The following is a 24,270-nucleotide window of genomic DNA, read 5'->3' on the forward strand; positions in this document are numbered from 1 at the left end:
CACTTTAATTGAAATTACCAGACTGGCCAGCGGGCAGCCGTTGGTAATTAAACTGGTTCCAAATTAACATTAAACAAAAATTAAATAAATAAGATAAGCAAACTACAGTTAGCGGTCGCGGCAAACATGTTTGAGTGCCGCACAAAATTAGCAAAGTGAGTGAAAGACCGTGCAACATGTTGCCTGGCAGAATGCCGACGCTTACAGATAAATTTCTGTCAAAATTGCTGATTGACTTCATTAATAACCACGCCAAAACCAGGCAGCCAGCCGGCCAGCTAGGTGCACTTTAAACAATTTCTATAACCTTTTAAATATAGATCTCAAATTATGTGCAGAGAATAGCATAAAAGTTCATCTAATATTTCTAAACAAAAATGCAGTTAGTGGTAATATACTTATAAAGTGTTATGTCCCTAATTGATTTGTTGCAAAGGAAGTGATTCCATTTAATCTTTTTTGACATTTTTTACATAGAATTTTATAGAGCATTTTACTGTTTGTTATTTTTTTTTGCAGTGCAGCTTTGAAGCCAGGCTGACAGCTCAACAAGGCAGCTGCTGAAATGCAAAGCAGATGGGCGAGCCTGCCAGCTGAGGGGGCGTCAATTGAGGGGGATTTCTTGGCGGCGCGGTGAGTGGTTAGCAGGTGGAGGAGTAGAAGGAGGGGTCCAAGGAGGGGTCCAGTGCAAATTAATAGCAAACTTGTAGGACCTGAATGCTGTGTTTCGGTGGCGCGATTGATAAGCTGCGTGCTGCGTGGCCATGTTCGGTGTCCAAACGCTGCCACAACATGTTTTTTTTCTTCGCACTGCTGGCAAACTGGTCGCCAATGGCTCGAAATCAGTGCGAATATTTATGTTTGTCCAGCAGCCGCAGCAGCAGCAACAGCAGCGGACTGAAAAACAATTTTAATGGGCGCACTGCGCACTGACCATGAGGAAGCGATTTTGCCGATTTTGCATCTGCATCTGCCGGTTTTGGCGCCCCGTTTAATTGCGCTGCAGAAACCGTTTCCTTTTAATTGGCCATCGAACAGAGGAGGCGGACAGAGCATGTAGTTGGTTGTGGGGGGGTGCGGTGGCAAATTAAAAATGCCAGGCAGATAACTCAATAAATGTACAGATTAGTTACAGACGCAATCAATCAGCGTCAAAGGCGAGCCGCACTAAATTGTCAGACTTGCTAATAATTGCAACGGCAACAACAACAGCGATATCCGCAAGTGCCACCAAGAGCCAGCCTTTCGATTCGACCAAAATGCAGACGTGGCACTTACTGACCATCTGCACTGGGCGAAATGGGGGGCAAGAAATGTAAGCTTCAAACTACATTTTGATACTTGAACTTAATTATACCATATTTCTTAATACTTTATTTTTGTAAAAGAAATTTGTAGAAATTTCCCAGAGAAAGAAGCCTAAAATTTCCTATATTTTTTAACTGATTCATCGTCTATCCTGTGCTTAAAAATGGCAATGAACCTTTTTGAAAATCAGTATCCTAAATTCCTGGAATTTTTGTATTGTAATTTCTTCTTAAGGAGAAAGACCCAACTTTTCGCTCAGTGTCCATATGTGCCTGCGCCAGTGTGTGCTCGTAATTTGGTTGCCTTTCACAAAAGACACTTGACGTGGCCAAGATGCAGACAGACACACAAGACACATCGACGTCGGCGTTGACAACGGACATGGCACATGATACGTGGCTCTTTGGGCTGTTGCTTGTTGCTTTGCTTGCTGGTTGTTGTTGCTTTGCTTGGTTGTGGCTGCCGACAGTTGGTCATCATCGGTCCGTATGTGCTGTGCATTTTTTACGAGCATTTGCCTCGCTTTTGTGGCCGCAGATGCGCTCAACGCTGCGCTGCGCTGAGCTGAGCTACATAAATTTTGTGGCCCGGCGAAAGGCAAAAATTAAAATGCGCTTATAAAGCAATAAAATGCAGCATAATAGTAATAGCTGCAGCGGCGTAATGGCCACGTAATGAAAATGTCTACGATTTTGAGAGATGTGCGAGTTGAAAGATACACATATGTATGTACATACGGTGCAGTGCAGTGCAACATGGGATGCAGCTGTGTGCATTGTGCAACGTACACATAACGTATCTCTGCTAGATGCAGATTGCAACAGAGAGTGCCCAAAAAAAATGAAAAAAATTTAAAAAAAAAAAAACAATTATAGAATGTATCTTGCAGATTGCCGACTGCACATTGGATTGTGGCCGAGCACCGAGAGTTGAGAGTTATGGCACTGGCATTCTATGTGCGCCGGCCCTGTCAACGGCAATTTGCCATAACATAAAACTGCACGTTTACACTAATAGCACAGGTATCTAAAGCGCTCAGCAGGTGAGCTCCAGCTCCAGCTCCAGCTTCAGCTCCCAGCTCCACTAGCCGAGTGTCGCGGTATCTTGGTATCTGGGTATCGGAGTACTCGAGTATCTCAGTATTCGAGTATTCAAGTACCACCGGGCTATCTGCATCTGTATCTGAAGTTGTACTGGTCGTCGCCATGGTCAGGCCTTCACTTTTTCGCTGCCCGGCGCTTGATTAAAGTTCAATGCATATGAATTAATTAAGTGTTTTTTTTTTCTTTTTTTTTTTTTGACTGCCTCCTTTTTCTTATTTATTCCTTTCGCGCTCGCAAAGCTTATCGGTAACGCTCGAGTCGGGCACATCCATCATCCCGTCCAGTTTTTCAGTTTTTCAGTGCCAGTTCCAGTTTTCTGGCCCAATGTGGGCAGTTCTTCCTCAGTAAAAGTGGCACAGGAAAAAACAGCCAAAGGAAACTGGACAAATGAGCGACAAAACTGGTGCAACACATCAGACACAACATCCGAACCAATAACAATTAAAAAAGATCAACAAAAACGGAGACCGTTAACCGAAAGCATATTAATAGCTGTGTTTAATTCAAATTTCTTCATCATAAATGCATGTTTTGCTCCTCCCCTTAAATGAATAGTTAATAATTTAATATAGCCAGCAACAAACATTTAGCTGAAGTTTGAAAATGAGAGGTTTTTATACCTCAAATTTATGAATATTGCTTTCAAAGTAATAATCCCACATGTGAGCTTCTTTAACCCCCATCGCATATAAACTTTTTTACTTTTAGTTCCATCACAATTTCGCAGCACGTTTGGTGCCCCTTGCCGTGGGGGCGTGGCACACTGCCCGCTGTCTGGGCGTGTATGCAACTTGATACATTTTAATTTGGTTGCTTTAATTAATTTTTTTCGCTCAGTTATTTAGTTGAGATTTTATCGCCCAAATATCGCATTTTGGCGGTTTAATTAATTCTTTGCTAAGTGAGAAATTGCCTGGCTGGCAGTGGGTGGGAGGTTGTCCATGCCCGTTGGCATCAATCAAAGTGATTGTTGAAATGGATTTCAAGCACGTCAGTTCAGCCAGTGGGCAGTGTTGGAATTTTGACTGTAATTAAGCACATTTTAAAATGTCAGAAATAGAAGAGTTCGTATGCGTCTATCAATAGTTTCGCATGCTCATTAGGCAAGATTTATTGGCATAACCTCTCACATAAACCAAGCGGCTAATCAAGATCACTGATCATTAGGCGAGGCAAACGTCAACACTTCAAGCCCGGCGATAAAAGTGTCAATCCAAGGCACATATAAACCTCAAAACCAGCAGTTCGTCAGTTAAAGTGCAAGTCGCATAGAGTCGATCCTGCAGATGCAACCGAAAGTTTGCCAGCCAGCCAGCCAGCCAGCCAGCCAGCCAGCCATTCGGTGCGATTTATGTGCGAGTTTTGTTTGCTCAGTCTTGGCTTTTCGTATGCAAACTGTCAATCAAAGACTGCAGCACCGGCAGCGATGCTAATCAGCCCAGACTTTGGCAGTTTATGTACTGGCCGGGCCAAAGTTATGGCGCCGTTATGGCCCACGAGGAACAGAAGCAGCTGCCACCGTCTTTTCGGGAGGCGCAAGGCGTCCATCACTGAGAAAAAAACTATGCAGCTTGAAATATATAATTTTGCGACTATATAAGCAATTTAGTTGCATTAAAATGGGTTTTAACAAGGCGAGTTTAATTGATTAAAGCTTAGAAGGTGTTAAAGTTGCCTAAAAACTCATATATTGTATTCTTAGGCTTGAATATTCCACATAATTTAGCGGCCTTCTGCAGGTGTCACTTTTTGCGACAGTGAAGCTTTCGCCCGGAGGTCTGGTCTCGTGACATCCTAGGGAGCACATATTGAATATCTGCTGTGTTGGCTCAGCGGGCGGCTAAACATTTGCTCGGCTACCTTAGACCAAAAGCTGAAGCCAAAGCCAAAGCCAAAACCAAAACCAAATTGATTTACGTCGCTGGCAGACAAATGGCAGAGGGGCCAGGGAATTAACAGTCAAATCTGAAATGGCAGCAACTAAATGCAAATCATGGTGGTTACCATGACAGAGCGAACGTATCCAGCAGATACTTAGTACTCGGATACTCGGGTAAGTCGACTACAGATACAAATACAAATACAAATACGAACACGAATACGTTTACAACATGGCTGGGCTGGCAATCAAATGCATTTATTTTGCATATAATTCAAATGATAATTTGTGTGCAGTCAAGTGCTTTTGTAGTTGCCAGCTTGCAGTTGTGGTGGGCGTTAAAGAGTCGCCTTCTCGAAATGTCAACTTGTGTAGTTCTGTCAGATAAATCAATCAAGTCGATTAGTTTTTCAGCATTGCAGGCGGTAATTAGCGTGTGGGGTGTGACTCTCTTGATATAGGAACAAGTATCTAATGCGGGTGGAAAATTCTGCAAGGTTAATTCAGCCATTGAAATTATCTTAATTCGAATTTCCCATCGGCTCGAGTGCAAATCAAATAAATGCCAACGCCTGGGCATATATGCGGTATTTGTATCTGTATCTGTATCTGGGGAATACCCATACCCATTTTGCGGCTAATGCATTAGCCTAAGTATCTACAACTCAACTTACATTCTCTTTTTGCATTACTTTTTTTTTTCTGCAGAGAAACGGAGACGGCGCCAGCTAATGTGCAAACATAAAATTTTAAGACGCCGCCGAAAGGAAAGCCAACGGATGGAAAGGATGGGCAACTGGATGAGTCTGGCAGAGCAGACTCTTTTGGGACTTTGATATTTGCCGAAAGTATTGGCAGCCAATTTCATTATTGAGCCCAGCCAATATCTGGCAAACATAATCCGTTTATGACTCTAATTGCAGCTTAGCACTGACAAGTCAAACACACCGAAAAACTGCCAGATAAGTAGACACTTCAAGTGCAGTGTAACCAAGTGAACTGTGACAACAGAAAGAACAAAAAACCGAAGTCTTTTTACCATCAGCGAGGTATAGAGTTCCTACGTTCCTATTCAGTCGTAGGAACTTAATACCGTGCTCTTGGAGGACTGTCGACCATCATAAAGTTAAAAGACATATCGAAATTGCAGTGATAAAGTGAATGTTTGAATTCGTAGAATTCTTAGCTCATAAAATATATCTAGTGTGAACATTACCTTGACATAAAATGTGTAAAAGATAATGATAATAATAATAAACATCAATATATCTTGTTGTTGACTACGAAAATATATCATTTCTTTGCAAAAAATATGATTTAGCAAAAAATTTGTATAATGACTCAGCCTTAAGAATAAATAATATAACAACACTACTCTGCACCACATTTGAAAGTGAATCTTCAGAGCGTCTTAAAGTATCGAATGATCTAAAATTCGTACCCTTTCACCCCACAGACAATGATCTAGAACTTGTACCCTTTCACCCCACAGACAAAATGTATCAAATGTATACTTAGCCCCTAGCCGTAAAAAGGAGTTGAGATCGGATCGCGTCGGACACTTTCCTGGAAGATAGAAAACCGTTGCGGATATGCCGCGACCCGAGGAGTTCAACAACCTTTGGATGCATCTTAGAGAAACGCACTCAGCAAGGACCTTCAACCCCTTTACGACCTATCGCTGCCTTTCTATCTTGATCCTGGCATTTGCATGGTCGCGTTTAATTGCGAAAATTGTGCAAGGACGAGCAGCCGTTACGCAATTGATAACGGTTCATTTGTTTTTGCGGATTTCATATCCACTTGATTAACGGTAAAGGCAATGGATGGCGTAGCTACAGGATACAGGATACGGCAGCGGAAAACTAAGGGATTACGTTTGCAAAACTTAATGAAGCGTTATATTATGAATATGCAGCGGCACATGTTATGTAATAGCTTACAATACGTAGTACAAATTAACTAAAAAACATTAAACCAATTGTTGTTCTTACTAAAGCTACTAACATTTTCAAGTTACAATAGTAAAGATAGCATAAAAGACAACAAAATTGTGAGAAAACTGATAATACATACATATATGAGTAAAATTAAAACTATGTAACTAGTATAGAACAAATCTTGTACAAATTTTTAATTTTATTAATTAATGTAATATATTTATAATATTTAAGATGTCTTTATGGACAAAATAAATAGAGAAGATGAAAAGGCAAATTCCAAACAATTTTTCTTATTGGTGGGACAAATCGGATTCCAATATGACTAAAGGTTAAGGAGGTCGAATCACCAAAGGCTTTTAATATTTGATATATTTTAAAACCACTGTGCCGCGCTAGCAAAGTTCCACACCACTTTCTAATGTCCTTCAAATAAAATTCTACCGACATTATTTGCCACTAGAGCATGGATTTCTTTGTTTCCGATAAATCCGATAGATGTCGCTTTAAAGGACACATAGACAAGATATTAAAGATTTTTTTCGAAACTTCTGAACATCTTCTTTACTGTTTGAGCATTTTACTATTAGTTAATAGACCTTAGAAAATGTTTTCCAATAAAATATATATTTAGAAGAAAATCGTAAAAAAGTTTAAATATCTCCAAAAAAAAGTAGATATAAATCTCAAACTTCTATTTCTGACATCACAAATGAAGCAAGTTTAACACTTTACAAGTTACTACATAAATGCTTAATTTTAAAGTCCAAACGTGTGTAACCCCTAGAGGGTGAATGGCCAAATGCGAATCAATTTCCATTTTCCGATGCCCGACACTTTAATGGCAATTTCCTGCAACAGAGAAAACACGCGGCACATAAAATCAATTAAACGGGAGTGATGCAGCAGATTCGCATATTGCAAATTTGTTCAATGCTTATTGGATTTGGCAGTCGTGGGAGTAAACAAGGCAAATGAGAATCAATGCGAATTTTCTCCTGCTGTTTTCTTCTTCCAACGGAAAGAATCAACGACCACCTGCTGGGCTTTTGTGGGCCATTCATGGGGGCAAATCCAACCGAGAGACAGAATATCTCTGGGGGCATGCACATCAATTATGTTAATTTCAGTCAGCAATTACAAAGCAGTTTTTTAATTTATGCTATGCGATACCACTAAAAGGATTTAAAGTCCGACGAAGCAGGAACTCTAACATTTCTAAGTAAAGGAAAATCAGCTATGAACGTTACGAATAAATATTAAATTGTATATACTAAAAGAAATTAAAAAATTATTTATTCTCTTTAGTACCGACAATAACCAAAATCACGGATATTTTTAGCTGAGATTTCATCCCCCAAGGCGCTAAGCGATGTTTTCTATCAAGGCTTCAAGGACGTGGGTACAGTTCCCCTTCAGTGGGAACAGTAACACAAAATAGAAAAACATCGAAAAATCTGTTTGGTAACAAAACGTAGACTCTGAAAATTCCCCTCTTTTCTGAAAGCAAACATCGCACCAGTTCGTTTTCACTCAAAACGAAAACATCGCACAGCGACTGAGTCTGCCAGCAAAACAATACAAAAAGGGGCGGAGTCTAAAAACCGAGCAAGTGACTCAACGCGAAAACATCGCAAACATCGCCAGCGAGTGAATTGTGGTATTCATTTCCCCTTTCAGTCGCTGAGTGAGTTTTACATTTATTGTGACTATGTGTAAGTCAAAAGTATTAATATAAATTTCAAAGAAGATAGGTAATCGGTTTCTTTGATTTAAGTATTTCAGAATCCCCTTTTGTAAATTCGCATTACGTCACTGCTGCGTTGCACGTATTCAAGTTTGAAGTTTTCTGACCTAACCGCGACCACGTTTCTAGCTTAATACCCTTAAAACCCAACCCTTAGTTAACCCTTTATTTATCTGCGATTGTAGAACTGGTTTCTCATTATATGGCTGTAGGAAGAAAAATACAGCAGATGATCAATGATCACAGCTATGCTTAGAAAAATATATATCACCGCAGGCTACAAATTCACCAGAGTTGTTTTCAATTTTTAACAAGCTCAAACAGATTTACTGGGTAAATAAGCTTTGGCTCTTTTCATTGAACGTCTTTTACAGTGGAAGATATTTAAAAGGTGAATTTGCATAAAAATTAAAACAAAAATATATTATTATTTACCAAATGACTGTTTTATTTGTGTTTTGAAGATTTAGTAAAATACGTATGTAGGTATGTACTCATTGTTTTAATAAAACAAAAAGTATTTTTTTGTGTTTATGCTCTGGTTTTTTGTTTTCTATTAAGCCTAATTATACAATTTCTGATACATTTATTGAAAAACTAGTCCAGTGCAACGAAGTTAAACTCTTTCAATATTCTTAGTAGTTATCTTTGTAAGGTTGGTGAGCTTTTTAATGTAGTTTTACATTATTCAATCCCATTATTCCCATCCTATTCGAAACTCATTTTAAAGGCGTCCACTGTACAAGGACATTAACCCAACCCACATATTGTGCATCTGCCTGGCACTTAGTCGCTTCCTGTGGCACTTTGCATCCCCCTGCTGCACCCCCAACGGGAATGTCAACCCTTACCTCTAACCCTTTAAACGTTTGACACTTCCCCGCTGACCACACTCTCTGGCACTCATACACACACACAAACACACACAACCACACGCACACAGCGACGATTTTAACCATCAAGAGTGCTCTTCAGGCCATGACGCACTTTTCCAAAGGACTCGCGACCAAGAGTCCTGCTTCTGTTGTGCGTGACGCATTTTGTGTTATTGTTTTACGCGTTTTGGTGTTTGGAAGTGGCTACCAACCAACCCCCCGCAAAAACAAAACTCTCTCGTTCAACCCATTCTAATGAAAACCCCTTGCCTCAACCCTTTTCGCTTAACCAATTTGAATTTGAACAAGTTTTGAGCGGCGAAGGGAGAATTATGGCACGCAGCTTTCGGCCTCTGTCTTGTTGTTAGTCCTCCAAAAATTGATGCCAACTTTCCACATTTCTAGCGACAGTTTGCCCGCGTCACTCGCCTTGAACAGTGAGAGAAAAGCCGAAACAACTGAGAGGAAATCGGCCAGAGAAAACACGCAAAATAATTGTGGCAAGAGTGCTGGGGGAAAAAAAGGGTTTTCCTGGATGAAAGTATAAATTTTCCTAAATTCTCGATTCGTTGTGCGTTTGTGTGCCTCCTTAAGAGTTTCAATTCTTTGTGGAAATCTGTGTAATGTCTTTCGGCGGCAAAAAGGACAATTGATAATGAGTCATTCAAACGGAATTCGAATGGTATTTCAGTGGCAAAGGGCCGAAAGGAAAATTAAGTGCTCGCATTGATGCTTAATTAAGCACAGGGAATTTTTATGGCTTTCACATGGAATTTAAGAGGTGAGTGGAAAGCGGAAAATTGATTTAAAATGTATTTCTACGGAATATAAACACATTTACGCATAAAATCAATATTCCCCATGCACAACATGTACACAATTATATTTCATTTGGCATTACCTGCAAAATAAATTAGCCATAAAATATCCCCTAATTCTCTCGGCATAAAATCCAAATCCACATAATAATATTTCTAATTGAATAATAAATGCCGCATACTAAATAAAGCCTGTGGCCAAAACGGGCCCTTTGAACCCAGTCTAAAATAACACAAAAACTAATTTAAACGAAAAACTAATTTTAATGGCATTTTAATGAGCCGCAAAATAAGCGTTCAATTTCGACCAGAATCAATTAACTTAATTAAATACATTTTATGCATTTATTTATACGTTTCCATTATAAAGCGATTTTAATTGCCGCCAAAAACTATTCGGATTTGATAGGCCGAATAATTATTACGTTTTTGGGTGTGTCCATGTGGAATGGCACCCTCGTTAAAGATGTGTCACATACAAAACTAAAATTAAACAATTCGATTCAAAACAAATGAGCAAGCTTAGATTAAATGGGCTAAGTTTGGCGGACAGATTATTTTAGTAGTTTGTCGCATTTACAGCTTGATAAAAAAAAACCGGGTTGTTGAACTCTGTGGATGATTGAAATATAATAAGTTGTCATGATTTTTGTGTTTTTATTTGGTAAAAAAGCAAACCAAGATAACAACTAAAATTTAACAATATAACATCTTATCATTTAATATGACAAAAATGTTTCTGTTGGTCAAAACAATGCCTAAATAAAATATTTTATAAAAAATACTCATTACATACATACATACTTACATTCTGACTCATTCTTAAATTTGTATTATCTTGATTACAATACAACAGTTTTAATGCTTTTGAAAAATCTACATTTTCTTAACCTTATAAAGTATAGTTAATAGCTGTCGTGTTTATCCCCATTTATTTTCCGTCTCCTGCATAGATTATAGATTTCTTGTAAATGTACCCCAACCCAACCCATAGATTTTCCTATTACCTATGACTCAATAACGTTTTCAAAATGGCAGCGAGATGAAGGCGGTATCTGTGACGAAGGAACTGCAAAAAGCCGCAAAACTGCATCTGGCGATATTAGGGGGTTGGGTTTTTTTCTACAGAACACTATACATATTTATATATATATATATCTATGCGGAGGGGTTGCAATTACGAAATACTGCGAAACACTTCCACTCAGTACTGAGTTTAATTATAGCGCGCGACTAGCGAAAAAAAACTCAGCGAGCCGTTAATAAGCATTTAATTACTCATTCTGAGTGGCAAAGTGCGCGCGTATGGGCGCCCCTTTTGAGTGTTTGCGTGTGTGTGAGTATCTGTGTGGGGTATTTCTTTGCTGGTGTGCGCCATCGTCTGCCATCTGTGTGAGTGAGAGCTCTCTCTTTTTCGCTCCCTCTGTCTCTCTCACTGTGGGTGATTCTGCTGGCGTTCTGCCAGCGTTTCGACTTTACCTTCGCGCAGACGCTCGTCTTAAAAAGGGGGCGGAGTTTTTTTTTTCCCGCACACTTTCTTGCTGCCGCCACAGCCACCCACCACCCACTCACCACCCCCGGCAGCCCCCCGGCAGCCACCCACCCCACCGCCCACTTACTTAGTTCGTCTCTCTGCGTTGCCAAGGCAAATAATATTAAAACGACTGGGAAAAAATGCAAGAAAAAAATTTAAGGAGCGGGAGAAAAAAGTAGGAAAAACCTCCCGAGTACATTTTCATGTACAAATTTTTTTGCTCTATCGCTCTCTCTCACTCTCTCCGCCTGCCTTCATCTCTATCTCGCTTGGCAAATTGTGGCCATATTGGATTTTTAGCACTTTTTTTTCCGCTGCCGCCGCCTTGGCCGGCTCTTCTTCTTCTTGGCCAAATGCCGGCGGTTCTGTGGGCCGTATATTCACCCTCAATTTTCAGGGTGGCTCAAATGTTGATTTCTCTATTTTCCTTGTTTCCCATTTTTTTTTTTCTGTTTTTTTGCGTGCACATAAATTGTATATAAAATAGGGGGTGGCATGGGCTGTTTTCGGGCGAAGGGTGGGTGGTTGGTATTGGTGAGTTTTGTTGCTAGGTAAATTTTTTTTACCGCCGCTTTGATTTACTTTCCTTTTGGCTCAACATTTCAACTCAAAAAGTAAGCGCAAAAAATGTACCGAAGCCTTGAACGTCTTTGTTATTCACTCAAAACAAAGCTAGAACGCAACTTCCAAGCCAAAACAAAATGCAGATAGAAATCAACGTTAGTATAAGCTCCAAAATGTTTTCGGATATAATTTTATAAATAACTGTTTGAAGCCTGCAAAATGTATATATGTAAATTAAGCTGGCTATGGCTTTGAATAAATTTAAACTAAAAGTAATGTCAAATGGAAAGTGATAGATAGCGCTCTACAAATTTTAACATGTAATCATAAAATATACTTAAAAAAAGCTATAAGTAACTGTGGACCATAATACATCGTCCTCGCTTCTTTGACTCAAAAAGTAACTCCATTTGAAGCGGGGTAAAAAGTATAGGAATATCTCTGAAAATCGGACGGCATTTCCCCGCTTTTTTTTTGCTTGAGCGCAAATCGCGGTTCATTAGAAAAAATTGCAAAGGGCAGCGCAGTCGGCGTTCTGCGGTTGATGGCTGCTGCTCCATTTTTATTTCCAACTCCCTTTTAATTTGCATACGTATGAGTGTATATATATATATATGTATGTATATATATATAGGTATATTCCCGCTGATTTTTATTTATTTTTCAGTTGTTTTTTGCGTGTTTCTGCCACGGCCACGGCCAATGCCACCCCCTTGTTTCGGATGAGAGATGGTAAAACATTGGTGATTTTCAGCCGGGACAGGCTCCGTGGTTCATCCTGCCAGTCGGCCTTGTGCAGTTACCCGCCAGCAGCCGATGTCGCCAGTTGCCAGTGGCCAGTAACCAGTGGCCAGTTGCCAGTTGCCACGAATAAATCTTAGTCATCAGCAGACTGGCCAAGATCAGCCATACACAACATAACTCGGTCTAAAAGCCAGAATCCAGTTGTTGCTATTGCATTTGCAGTTGCTGCCAGTGTGACACTTGCAGACTTTTTGCAGCGGAACCACGACGAAACGACGAGACGGCCAGCAAACTTGCAGAGAGCTGCATTGATTTATGGCGCAAATTTTATTGTCTGGCCGGGAACTGGAACTGGAACTGGCCTGGAACTCCTGACCGACCAGCCAGTCAGTGAGCCAGTTGCTAGTTGGTGGCTCTCAACTTGTTAGCCACTAACTGTAAAGCCTCGAAAGTGCCTCAGTGTTGGTGAATCGTGCGCGTGTCATGTGACATTGACTTTTAGTCGGGTGAAGTTTTTCCCCCCATACCCCACATCTCACATCCATAGCCAAACTACATATCGACGCCAACCGTGTATACAACTTTGTGTATAAATTATATTATAAAACTGAAACATAAATTGCAACTTAACAAACTGTAACAACTTTCGCTTTGGACCGCAAAAAGAGAACCACGCTCTGGACAAAGTTTGCCGTGCATTTGTTGGGTCAACACAACAAGTAAGTTTTAAGCGACACGTTTATTTCTGGCAAATTGTTAAGTAAACAGAATGCTTTTGAGTTCTCAACTTTGGCACAACATTTTTCAAATCACATCTGCTTAATTAATACAAATAAAAGATTTGGCTATTTTACATAAAAGCTACAACTTGTTAATAAAGCAATGTGTTAAATAAATTAGACACTTTTTCAATGTTTGAGTTCAAAACTATCTTTGCTACTTTGGTTTCTATTTTAATCACTCAACTATTTTAAACACTTACAATATTAATTGATAACAAAATCTGAATATTATATATATTAAATTTAATTTTTCTTTGCTAACAAGAAAACCAACCAAACTACATTGCATTATATATGAAATATATAATCCGATCCACTTATGTATATCAAATGGCAAAATAACACAACAAATTAATTTATGTTGATGAAAAAAACATCGTTTCCATTTAGATTGGAATTATTTTAATTAAATCTAGATTGCATTTTTGGTTCATGAATGCTGTTTAATTGAATGAAGAATAGCACTTTATTGACAAACGCGAAATAATTGTTCCAATTACAAAAAACATTTGCCATTTACAAATTTCAATTTACATGAGTGTATGCAAAAGCATTTTACTGCTTACAAGAGCGCTTTTAAATATATAAATCCCTCCGCTTTTCTCTTCATTTCTTAATGGGAAAACATACGAATCCAGTTGCAAATGCACCTGTATGCCATTAAATAAATAATGAAAAGACTGCAACAGAGATCGGCGAAATCAGTGGCATTTTTAACGCTTCCACTAACTGAACAGCAGTGCATGCAATCTCCTTTTATATTTCTTCCTTGTTTTTCTTTTTTATTTTGTTTTTTTTTTGCCAGCTTGTCTCTCACGACTATCGAATTAAAATTTCCTCTGCTTCAATATTGATATTTCATCAGCAGCGCAAAGAGTTTATTTTTTTTTTGGTTTTTATACTACGTATAGTTATATGTATCGGCGCACACCAAAATATATATATACATATATACACGGGCTGAAGTGAAGTGAAGTTGGTAAAGCGCATTACGGTTTTAAGCTGGCAGCCGCTTATCAAGGACCACTTAACCAACCGCCGACCCACTGCAAGAATTTCGCATTCGCATTCACATCCACATCATTCGGCATCCTCCTCTGCCTCAACCGCACTTTCATCCTTTCCTCAGTTATTGTCAGTGGTAATTTTCACTGAGAGAAATCACGGAACATTGGCTGAAATCACAATTTATAAATTACTACAAATAAAAGCTCCCTTCAAAGCAGTTTCAATTGAACACACACTGCTAGTTCCAAAAAAATTCTAAATAAAATTATAATTCTTTTAAAGTGGATTTCCCCCTAAAATTTAATATTTCTCAGTGTTTGCGGTTGACTTGGGTGGAAAAAGTGGGGGGCGGAGGGTAGGCTATGGAGTGCACTGAAGTGCAGATTGGCAGCTTCATCGCTGTTGATTCCGAACTGGACTGACGGGAACCGAAAAACCCACTCCCAGTCTCATCATTAAAAACAACCGAAAATAAGAAGACAACGAAAAATTTTCGTACACAAACAGCAGCGGCAGCAACAAAAAACCAACCCAAATAATAGCAAGTGAAATGTGTTTTCATGTACACACATACACATACACCTGTATGTATATATAAATATATATATATATTTATAAAGGCGATTCTCGAGGGGGTAAAATACGGCTTACACGTGTCTGGGCGTTGCTGCATCCCATATATACATATATCTGTATCTGCATCTTTTGCAGGCAATGCTTGTGGGGATACATGTGGCCAAAAGGTGACCCAAATTGAGAAACTCATGTAGGAGAGGCACAAAATTAATTGAAACTTTCCCAAACTCCAGTTGGGTTTTCAGTTGCTGAAAAAAATAATGGAAATCTATTTGTTTAATATCCTTTCTGCGTTTAATTAGTTGAGCTTATCCCGAAAAACTTTGTTGGCAAAGAAAGCATACAAATAATCCGTGTTTTTCGGCTTAAAACTTTTGCCATTAGTGGTAAATACTCTTATGTGCCTATTCTTAAATCTGTTCTTACCAACTTTAAGTACCACCGTGGTAGGGGTTACCACCCACTGTTCAACCCCAACTACCAGTTTGTAAAAGAACCCAGAAGCGCCAGACAATCCTTTCTTTTTGCCGTACTTTTTGCCTCGGACTTTTAACCATCGCTTCATCAGCACACTTTTATCCTTTTGCTTTGCTCTCGTACCTTTTGCTTTTTGCCACTCCACCAGTCCTTTTACCCCCGCATCTTTGGGATTCGTTTTTAATTTTCAGCTGATTTTTTGATTAATGCTTAAACGTTTGCTCCTTTTTTCCGCTCAACGACGATTCCTCGGTAGCCCTTCTTTTATGCAAATCTCCAGGCACTTTAATTAGAAAAAACGAGAAAATGTCTTTTTAGATGAAAAGCTGTTGCGTGGGGCGGGGGAAAAACGCCGTTCACTTCCAAGTTTTCCTCATTATGCTCGCTTTTTCTGTTTGTCATTTATAAATTGGAAAAGTTTCCTTAAGCAAATTATGCCATTTTTTCCCCAGTCGCCCTGCTCTCCAAAAATAAAAGCAATGTCCAAAGAAGAACCCTTTTGGCAAAAAGTAACCCCAGATTGCCAAGAGCTCCCTTTTCGCTCAGCTGACGTTTTCTCAAAACAAACGTCACATGGTCTTGCTTCCTTTTTGATTTCTGTTTTTTATAATTTTATTTTTTTTTTTGTATTTTTTTGTTATCCCCATTCAGATTTGTGGCTGAAGATCCCTCATTGAGGTAGGACCACGACCACTACGAGTCGAGTTGAAGGTTCTCAAGGTTCGCGTCTTCAGGTTCCCAACGAGCTGGTGACGACTTTGCATCCGCCTTAGCCTCTTTGCTGCCTTTTTTCCCTTTTTGCCCCGGTGCATTCAACTTTATGTCTTTGATTTATTGCTGGTCGCCTTTGGCTTCCTTTCTCGGGGGATCGGAATTGTGCCTGGGCCTGGAATCGGTATCTGAACGTAAATGAATCTGAATCTGAATCTGAATCTCAAAGCGATTCCGATTGCGAGTCTGAATGAAAGCGAAACAATGCCCCCTCTTCTCATCGTTTATCCTGTTGTTATCGGGTGACCCTGCTTTATGTAGGTCTATAGGCTACTACTACCTCATGGCACTTTCGGTTTTCAACCGTCGAACAGCAGAGTTCTGTGATTCCTGCTGCTGCTGCTGTTGCTTCACCCCTTCTGTTCTTTTCGTTTTATTTCGTTTTTTCTGCCTCTTGCTTCCTCTTTCACTTATTCCACCTTCTGACTGACTGTGATGTAATAAATACGCAGCGATCCCTAAAAACCCGATCCGTATCTGTGTATCTGCATCTGTCTCTTTGTTCGCATCCGAATGGAACATGTGCTTGCGCCCCTCGTTGTCCATAAATTGCCGCTGAGTTGAGGGAAAATCCCTGTTGATTAGTGGGAAAAGAATCGAAATGCCCAACGATGAGCGGCGAAGAATAGAATTTCTAGCCGTACTTTGCGGTCATCTGGGCGCGGAGATTATGTCATAAAGATAAAAGGGCACAGCAAGTGTTGCCTTTGTGACCCGAGGTGTGTGCATCGTAATTAGCTCGGTTTTTTCCTTTTTTTTTCAGGTGAGAGGGCGTCTTCCTGCTCCTCAGGAGATGTCAGTCATTGAGAATCTTGCCTGCTGTGCAACAAGAGCAATTAAGGTCTTGTTAGAAGAATCTCTAACAAGCAAGGTTCTAAGCAATTTAATGGCTTTTGAGAAATATAACTATACAATACACATAAAATAGGTACAAAGTAACTCAAGTAATTGATAATTTAATTTGAATCCACTTGAAGTTACTAATAACAGGTGCTGGGCTTCGATTATAGTTATAGTTTTCATTATGTTAATTTCAATATTGCACCTTGATAGACTCATCTGACATGCATTTGCAGCCATGATAGCCGCGCAAATTGTTCGCCTAATGGTTGCATCACCGAAACAAGAACAACACCCACAATTAGCGGCTGAACAAAAACAATGCAATTGACTGTGAGAATATACAGACTCAAGGCGGGAAAAACTCACTCAAGTCGTTTGTTTTTCGCCCACTTTTCCCTTTTTTTTGCCCCTTTTCCGCCAGCTGCGTCATGCGCAAGACTTTTGAGTTTTGAGCCAAGTGTTCTGGGCCTTCTGAGTTCTGCGTTGAGTCGTACGTTGTATGTTGTGTTGTGTGGGGCTAAAATGTCACGTTCGATCATTGGAGTTGCCCCGCCCCCGCTTCCACTCCCTTCGACCGCCCCTGTGGGGGCCAACTAATGCATATGCCAAAGCGGGCACGTAGGCGCATCAAAAGGAAATGTCAGTCAGGCGACAAGCCCACAAACGGCAAAAGCAACACGGCCAACATTACACTGGAAGCAAATGCAGTCTATTTTCGACACTTTTCTTATCAATCCGCTTAACAGTGTGCACTTGTGTCAAGCCCTTGTAATAAAAACCCGACGGGATTCGGACAATTATGAGAGAGAGAAAAAATTCATTAATTTGGCATATTGTAAAGTTATAGGGTCATAATTTACAAAAAATTATTCAGAAGATTTAAATATTTTAATATATCAATTGGGAATTCAAAATAATCAAATCATACATCATATGGTGTGATATTTTGTTCAGTGCACTTGGCCAACAACAACAGCTGAGCTTCGGATTCTAGGTTCTCAGTGGTAATCCTTTGGCGAAACACGTGCAAGCCCACACACAGATACACAGATACTGTGCGAAACTCACAGATACAAAAACACACGGATACGAATACTACAATCGAGTGTGGTGGGTTCTCGGACTTGTGGTGGGCTACAAAGCCACAAAAGCACACCAGCAACATGTTGACTGCAGCTGCTGCAGAAATGCATTTCGCAAACACACACAGTTGCAGTCTGAAGAAAGAGAGGCGCATATGGGGTCAGAGGGAGAGGGCAAATGCATACACATATATATTTATATGTGCGATTTTACGACGTTTTTTTCTGCCTACCAAAAGTTGCCGTCGACGCCGACGTTGCGATTGTTGCTGCGGTGCGAGTGGCTTTTTTAGCCGCCAGTTGCCAATTGCCGCATTCGCTATTCGGCTTTGAAGCCGCTCGGGTTGCCCCAAAAGAACAGTTAGCCAGCAATTCTCCGGAGAATCGAATGGAAGCGATTCTTCTGGGAAACGAACTCGTGACCGCCCACGTGTCCTACGTTCTTCTCCTAACTTGTAATAACTTTATCACCATTTATGTGTTTTTTCTGTGCGCCAACGTTCTGAGTTGCAGAGAATATTAGATGTTCGCCAAAATTAACTTATACATTTTCCGGCAGTGTACTTGAGTGCTTGTGTTTGTGCCACCGAGTGTCTGTGTGTTGGCCAATGAATTTTTGGGCCTGCAATTTCTTGGTGAGTTGTGGATATTTAGTACAAATTTGGTAAAGAAAAAATTCTTATTATGCAGGGAAAAGTGTTTTGCATTCAGAGTAATATTTAGGAAATTATTGACAAACAAAAAAATATATAATAAAAATAATTATTAGGAAATTCTTAAAGCCACATTTTATTCAAATTATTATGTCAGAATAAAATACCTGTGATCTTTTGTTTTGTAGAACTAAAAATTTAATTAATTATATGCACATACGATTAATCAGCAAAGTAGAAAAAAATGTACCTGTAGGAAAAGCAAAAGGGTGGAGTAAGAAAAACAGACTCCTAGCAGATGACAAGCAATGAAGTTCTTCCGGCTGCCTCTCTTATTTCTGCAAAGAAAAAAAATACGACTTGGCTCCAGAAAGTCACATACTCGCATCTACGGGCTTACGAACTATAATCGCCAGTTTCCTCTTGGCCAAGTCAAGACGAGGCTTCCTGCCCGACTGCAACAACTGCAATACAGAGGGAAAAATAAGCGAGTTAAATGATGCAAATGATTATGTGGATATACTACTTTACAAACGTTATTATATTCTTTAATATATAAAATATATATATTTTTCTTCGAGCAAATGAAAGCATCTAAATAAAATGTGACAATATCCCTTTTCAATGTCACTCACTGGCTTTTTTCGATTCTGCAACAGCAGCAGCAAACACATTGCAACCTTTTGCGAGCTGTCTAATATAATTTCGCCTTGGAATAACTCAACTAAGTCAACTAAGGGGAAACGAAGAAGTGGCTCATCAAGATGCCAGCGTCAAGTTAGAAAAGCAAAATGTTTGCTTGCAGATCGGGGCCACACTGGCGAGACTACTTATAGAGTAGAGTAGAGACCAGACAAAAAAAAGAGTCAGGAAAAACGGGCCAAAAGGGATAAGCCGGAAAGCAACACGGAACCCAAATTAATACAATAATTGAAGCCAATTTAGTGTAATTTTCTTCAATTTCATTGTTGTTGTGCTGTAGGTTTTTGCTGGCCGTCTATCCACCGAGTTTGCCAACTATTATCGCATTTGTTTGCCATTTGCCAAGAACCCTTCTCTACCGCTACCTTCTCTGTCCCTAATCCACCTGGAAGTTCATTTTGATCCCCCCCTCTGGGCAAGTCTAGTACATAGCTATACCTTTGTTCTCCTTTGCAAGCTGACCGATAGACGACCACACCCCGAGTAAACCAGGTTTGATTAGTTTTGGGTCACAAGCTGCTTGGCTAATTAAATTAAAAGCCCAACAAGTTGCGACTCTTTTTAGATCGGGTGAAAGTGTGGCTTACCTTTCACTCACTACTACTCAGCGCGCTCTTCTCGCATTAACAGATTAACAGATTAGCCATCTGCCCAGTCGTTAAAGAGCACAACTCCGCCCGAAGTTGAGGCTTAAAGTTTTTCCCAAGTTGTTGACCGGCCCGGGCCATGAAAATCAAACATCAAATTTATGTCCCGAGTTATGGGCCTGCGCGTCGTTAACAGTTCGGCGTTTTGTTTAAAACTATGAAAAAAAAAATCCATGCATCATGGCGAGGAACTGGGGAGTATCTGATCATAAAATATAAATAAAAGTTGACCTACGAGATTTGGTTTCGCTGTAAAGCCCCGGCATTAATAGAGTTGTATTTTTTCCCCTTTGATTATTTATGAACATTTTGGTGTAAATAATCCATGGGAGTTGACTTTCATCGGGATTTGGGTGTGCAAAAAAAATATTGTCGTTTAATTAAAACACAGGCTACATAAACTTTGCCATACCCACAGCAGCATTTTCTATGTTTGGTGGAATTAAAATAAAAAACCCTTGCCCCCAAAAGAAAGCATGCGAAAAGTTGCCGAAAAAAGCTGAAATGCACAAAATCTCCGGATCATTTTATATATTTATATTTATTTTTTTTCGGCTTAACTTTTTGCCGCATGCTTGTTGTTTGTCGTTGCTGTTGTAAATTGTAATTTGAAAAACATCACCGCAAACTGTCAAAATGCTCTGACATTTACAAATTATTTTGCTGGCAGCGAACTGGTCCGATGGTTGCTCTAGCTATATCTGTTTCAATCTGATTGGCCGTCTTTGCACTTTGTACACTAGAAACGACAACGTTGATTGATTCAATGATTCATATTAACGATTTCCTAGATTTTATGCTTGAGCACTAAACCATTTAATTGCAAATATTCTCAGCTTCATTAAATGACAATCAGCTAATAATGGCAAAGACTGTGTGAATAGGTTTTAAATTTGAATTGATCCAATCTTGTTTTATGCTAATTGTCTTTTGGTTTTTAACATAAAATTGCTTTCGCTTTCTAATTTTGAGATATTTTTCTAGCTGAAGTTATATTTTTTTCTAACTTAGTGCCCATCGAGTGACTAAGCCAAGCTGACATTTCAATAGCAACAACATCAAGTCAGAGAGCCGAACTTCCGTTCTGCTGGCTATTGGCTAAAACCCCACTCCTTTCTAGTCGCCGTTAATTGCATTTGATTGAGCACCTGAGCTGTGCCACAGAGTATCAATGAACTCGAGAGCTCGTTTCTTTTCTACTCTTTTTTTTTTTTCTTTGTTCCTGTATTTTCCCAGCGCCGCGGGCTATGCAACCGAATAAGTGAGGATCCGCTCAGTGCAAGGTGCAAATTCCCAAGCCCAGATTGCCGCAGCATCGAAGAGGAATAGTAACCACTAGTACCTGTAACCTGTAACCAGTAACCATCCAGCTCACCTGCCACTTTCTTACCCTCCTCACCTGTGCTGTGTGTGTGAGAGATACTGGGGAAAAATGGCTTTATGGTCTGTGCCCCGAGGCTGCGTGTCTAGGAGTGGCCGGTGCCTAATAGCTGAGGAATATCTGGTAGTTTGGATGGGTGGGGGGGGAGAACCCTAAACCAGACAGGGGAAAAATGAATTATGATTTGACGGTAGGCATTTAATGGATGGCCATGGATCTTTGACTTCGACTTTGACTACACAACGAATTCTCGTAGCATTCTCGTTTGGCGCCAACACATATTGACAGCTGCCGGTGGTTAGGGTATCTTCCTTATTTTAGTTCTTTTTTTTTTAATTTCGATATGTATGTGTGTGAAGTTATTTCGGCGGACAGGTGAATGCTATTCAGTTAGAATGCCAAGCGGATCGTATCTGTGGCCCTTTGTCTTCTAATTGAATTGAATTTCCCTGCGCTGTTTAAAAGGTGCCATTGAAAAGCATTCCAAATTGGAGCATGACAAGTTTCGGTCGATTGATGGATTGCCGTTGCATTGCGGTTTAACTCCAAACTCTGACGGTTGATGGATAGTGAAAGGATAGTTAGGGATCGTTGGGAAAGGGCATCTTTGGCCTAAATGGGAACCCTCATATCTCGTGGTTTTATCTTTCTAAGCTTGGCCGTTGTGAAAGGGTGTTCCTTTCCAAATCTTTAAAGGTTTTGAAGTACATACTACAAGATTTGAAGCTGAGATGTATGAGAAATTATTTAGAAAGCTTGTAATTATCACTTCTAGTATTCATAAAAAGAACACTTTAATTTCCTTTAAATTGCTTTCAAACTATATGTTTTTTCTAAGGTCACGAAAGAGTATATTTATCTGCCCTTTTCATTTCAAAATCCACATTATTTCTACAAAATGTGTATTCCTTATCATATTTCCTACCCAGCAGTATCTTTAACTGCTTAAGATACTATCTCCCACTCCGCACCGCATCTTAAACTGTATCTCGACTGCTCGCCGCAGCCCAATTAGCCCCGTTTGCCGTCGAGGGGCATCCTTAAGACGTGCCAGCCTCCTTGGGCCAAAACTGAGACTTGTGGCACTTTGTCCAGGCAACCCACACAATTGACAAACTGTGTGATGGGCGTTGTGAAGCCCCGAGTTGGGCCAACTAAAGGCGGCCAACTGGGGGCAACCGCAGCGGAAACTATACTGCTGAAACAACCGCCCACCGGCAAAACAACTTTGGCCAGAGAAAACAATGGCAATGCATAAATTTCAAGAACAACAACCCAAACACGGCAATTTTTGTTTTCCTTTTTTTTTTGTTTTTTTTGTAGGCCGCAGAAGAAGATGCGGTGCAGAGCGAAAAACTCATTAGGCCCAGCGCCTACGAAACATGAATGCAATAATATTCAACAAAATTACGAGGCTAATAACATTAATTCATACGAAAAAAAAACAAGAAGAAGGGTAGAGAAGGTAGGACTAACCTTTATGCAGTTTTGTATCTATGAGATATACGCACTGCGTAAAAGTTCATTATAATAAAGAATGCGGCACTCCGAAAAGGAGTTTGCCAACCCATTACAACCGCGCTTATCATAAATTATGACCCAGAAATATGCGTAGAGCCAATGTCATAAACATAAACTAGGCGAATTAATTGAGACAGAGAGAGATGGCCGCAGGCAGATACCAATAGAGCGGCTCATAAAGCCCGGAAATTATGCGTTTTTAAGTCATGACCCATCCCACAGTGCCATACATACGATTGCACCTGCCTCCGCAGAGGGAGACTCCAAACCGGACCACATACACCTTCATGTGTATATGTAGACCATCGGAGCATTAGAGCGGCATTTGGCCAAAGTGCCAAATACTACCTGAGACACTTACAGCTGAGGGGAAAATGATAGCAGTCCTAATAGAGATTATCTTACGGAATACCAAGAGTGATACTATGAAATAGATGCAATTAGGAAAAAGATGACCCAATTTGATATCAAGTAAGAGAAAAAAGTTAAGCTGGACAAGCCTGACATGTGACACTTTGAACAGTAATAACTTAAATAAATTTTTATACTACCTTAATCCAATGAGAGCATTTAAAATATATCCTTATATATATTAATATATTTTAAACCCTTTAGTGCACAACAACCCCCTTGACTGGCACTATTTCACTGACCTCTGGTACGCATTAATCGCAAAATAGAGATCGAGTGAATGGCCTAGGCCTAATTGAGTTTTGAGAGTCGTTACACTTCATCGCAATGGGAGTAAATTAAACTGTCATTAGTTTACCCTTTGGCACTTTTGTCACTTTTTTTTTTTCTGAGCGGCTTTCGGCCTGGTCAGAACATGTGAAGTGGCGCGTTTTCCTCTGTTATGTGTGTACTTTTGTGCTGTATTTTTTTTTTCGGAATTTTTTTGTATTCTTCACCGTCTTCTCTCGGCTGCAAAGCCGTAATAATTTTGTAGGTTTTACGAGTGCCGCCAAGACAATTAGGCATTTGTTATGTTGTGCTGTTGGCCAAGTGTGGGCATTTTGCTTAGCGGCTTTTCAGGCTTTGATGTGAGCAAGTGAAAAAAAAGAGCGGGGTGAAAAAAAAATAAAAAGGGAGATGAGGGAAAAAAAATGCGACGAACGCGCGCGCCCGCAACGAATCTAACGCCTTTTCAAGCTCGGCGTTCTCAGCCAGCTTTGTTGCTTTGGCTTTTTGGGAGCTACACGGCTCTTAACTTCTGCCGCGTTGTTACTGTACCAACAATATCGAAGATTTATTTTTCCATTATGGCCAGCCGGCAAACGTTGTGGGTGTCGGATGCCCCGACACAAGCCATTGGGGC

General features: G+C 40.0%; 3 long non-coding RNA genes across 6 annotated transcripts in view; 1 reads left to right on the forward strand and 2 right to left on the reverse strand.

Annotated features, from left to right (window-relative positions):
• Window positions 1-12,026: 12,026 nt before the first annotated feature.
• LOC120321409 lies at window positions 12,027-18,163 on the reverse strand. Of its 2 annotated transcripts, none has more exons than XR_005561015.2 (3): window positions 15,479-18,163; window positions 14,954-15,126; window positions 12,027-14,469 (listed from the first exon to the last, which is right to left on the reverse strand). It is a non-coding gene; the product is annotated as an uncharacterized LOC120321409 (long non-coding RNA). The 2 variants fall into 2 exon arrangements; XR_005561014.2 differs by having other exon boundaries at window positions 12,028-14,469; window positions 14,954-15,638; window positions 17,898-18,159.
• Window positions 18,164-18,356: 193 nt separating this feature from the next.
• LOC6533582 overlaps window positions 18,357-24,270 on the forward strand; it is a 33,371-nt gene continuing 27,457 nt past the window's right edge. The window contains exon 1 of one of the 2 annotated variants that reach the window (XR_005561012.2): window positions 18,357-18,686. This is a non-coding gene — a long non-coding RNA (uncharacterized LOC6533582). The remainder of the gene's footprint in view (window positions 18,687-24,270) is intronic. The other variant, XR_005561013.2, reaches the window with a different exon arrangement.
• LOC120321410 overlaps window positions 18,696-24,270 on the reverse strand; it is a 36,563-nt gene continuing 30,988 nt past the window's right edge. Inside the window, exons 4-5 of one of the 2 annotated variants that reach the window (XR_005561017.2) lie at window positions 19,105-19,168; window positions 18,696-19,042 (exon numbers count right to left, since the gene is read on the reverse strand). This is a non-coding gene — a long non-coding RNA (uncharacterized LOC120321410). Of the gene's footprint in view, window positions 19,169-24,270 lie in introns of both variants that reach the window. The other variant, XR_005561016.2, reaches the window with a different exon arrangement.

The sequence above is a fragment of the Drosophila yakuba genome, chromosome 3L (genome assembly GCF_016746365.2).
Source record: "Drosophila yakuba strain Tai18E2 chromosome 3L, Prin_Dyak_Tai18E2_2.1, whole genome shotgun sequence".
Lineage (NCBI taxonomy): Eukaryota > Metazoa > Arthropoda > Insecta > Diptera > Drosophilidae > Drosophila > Drosophila yakuba.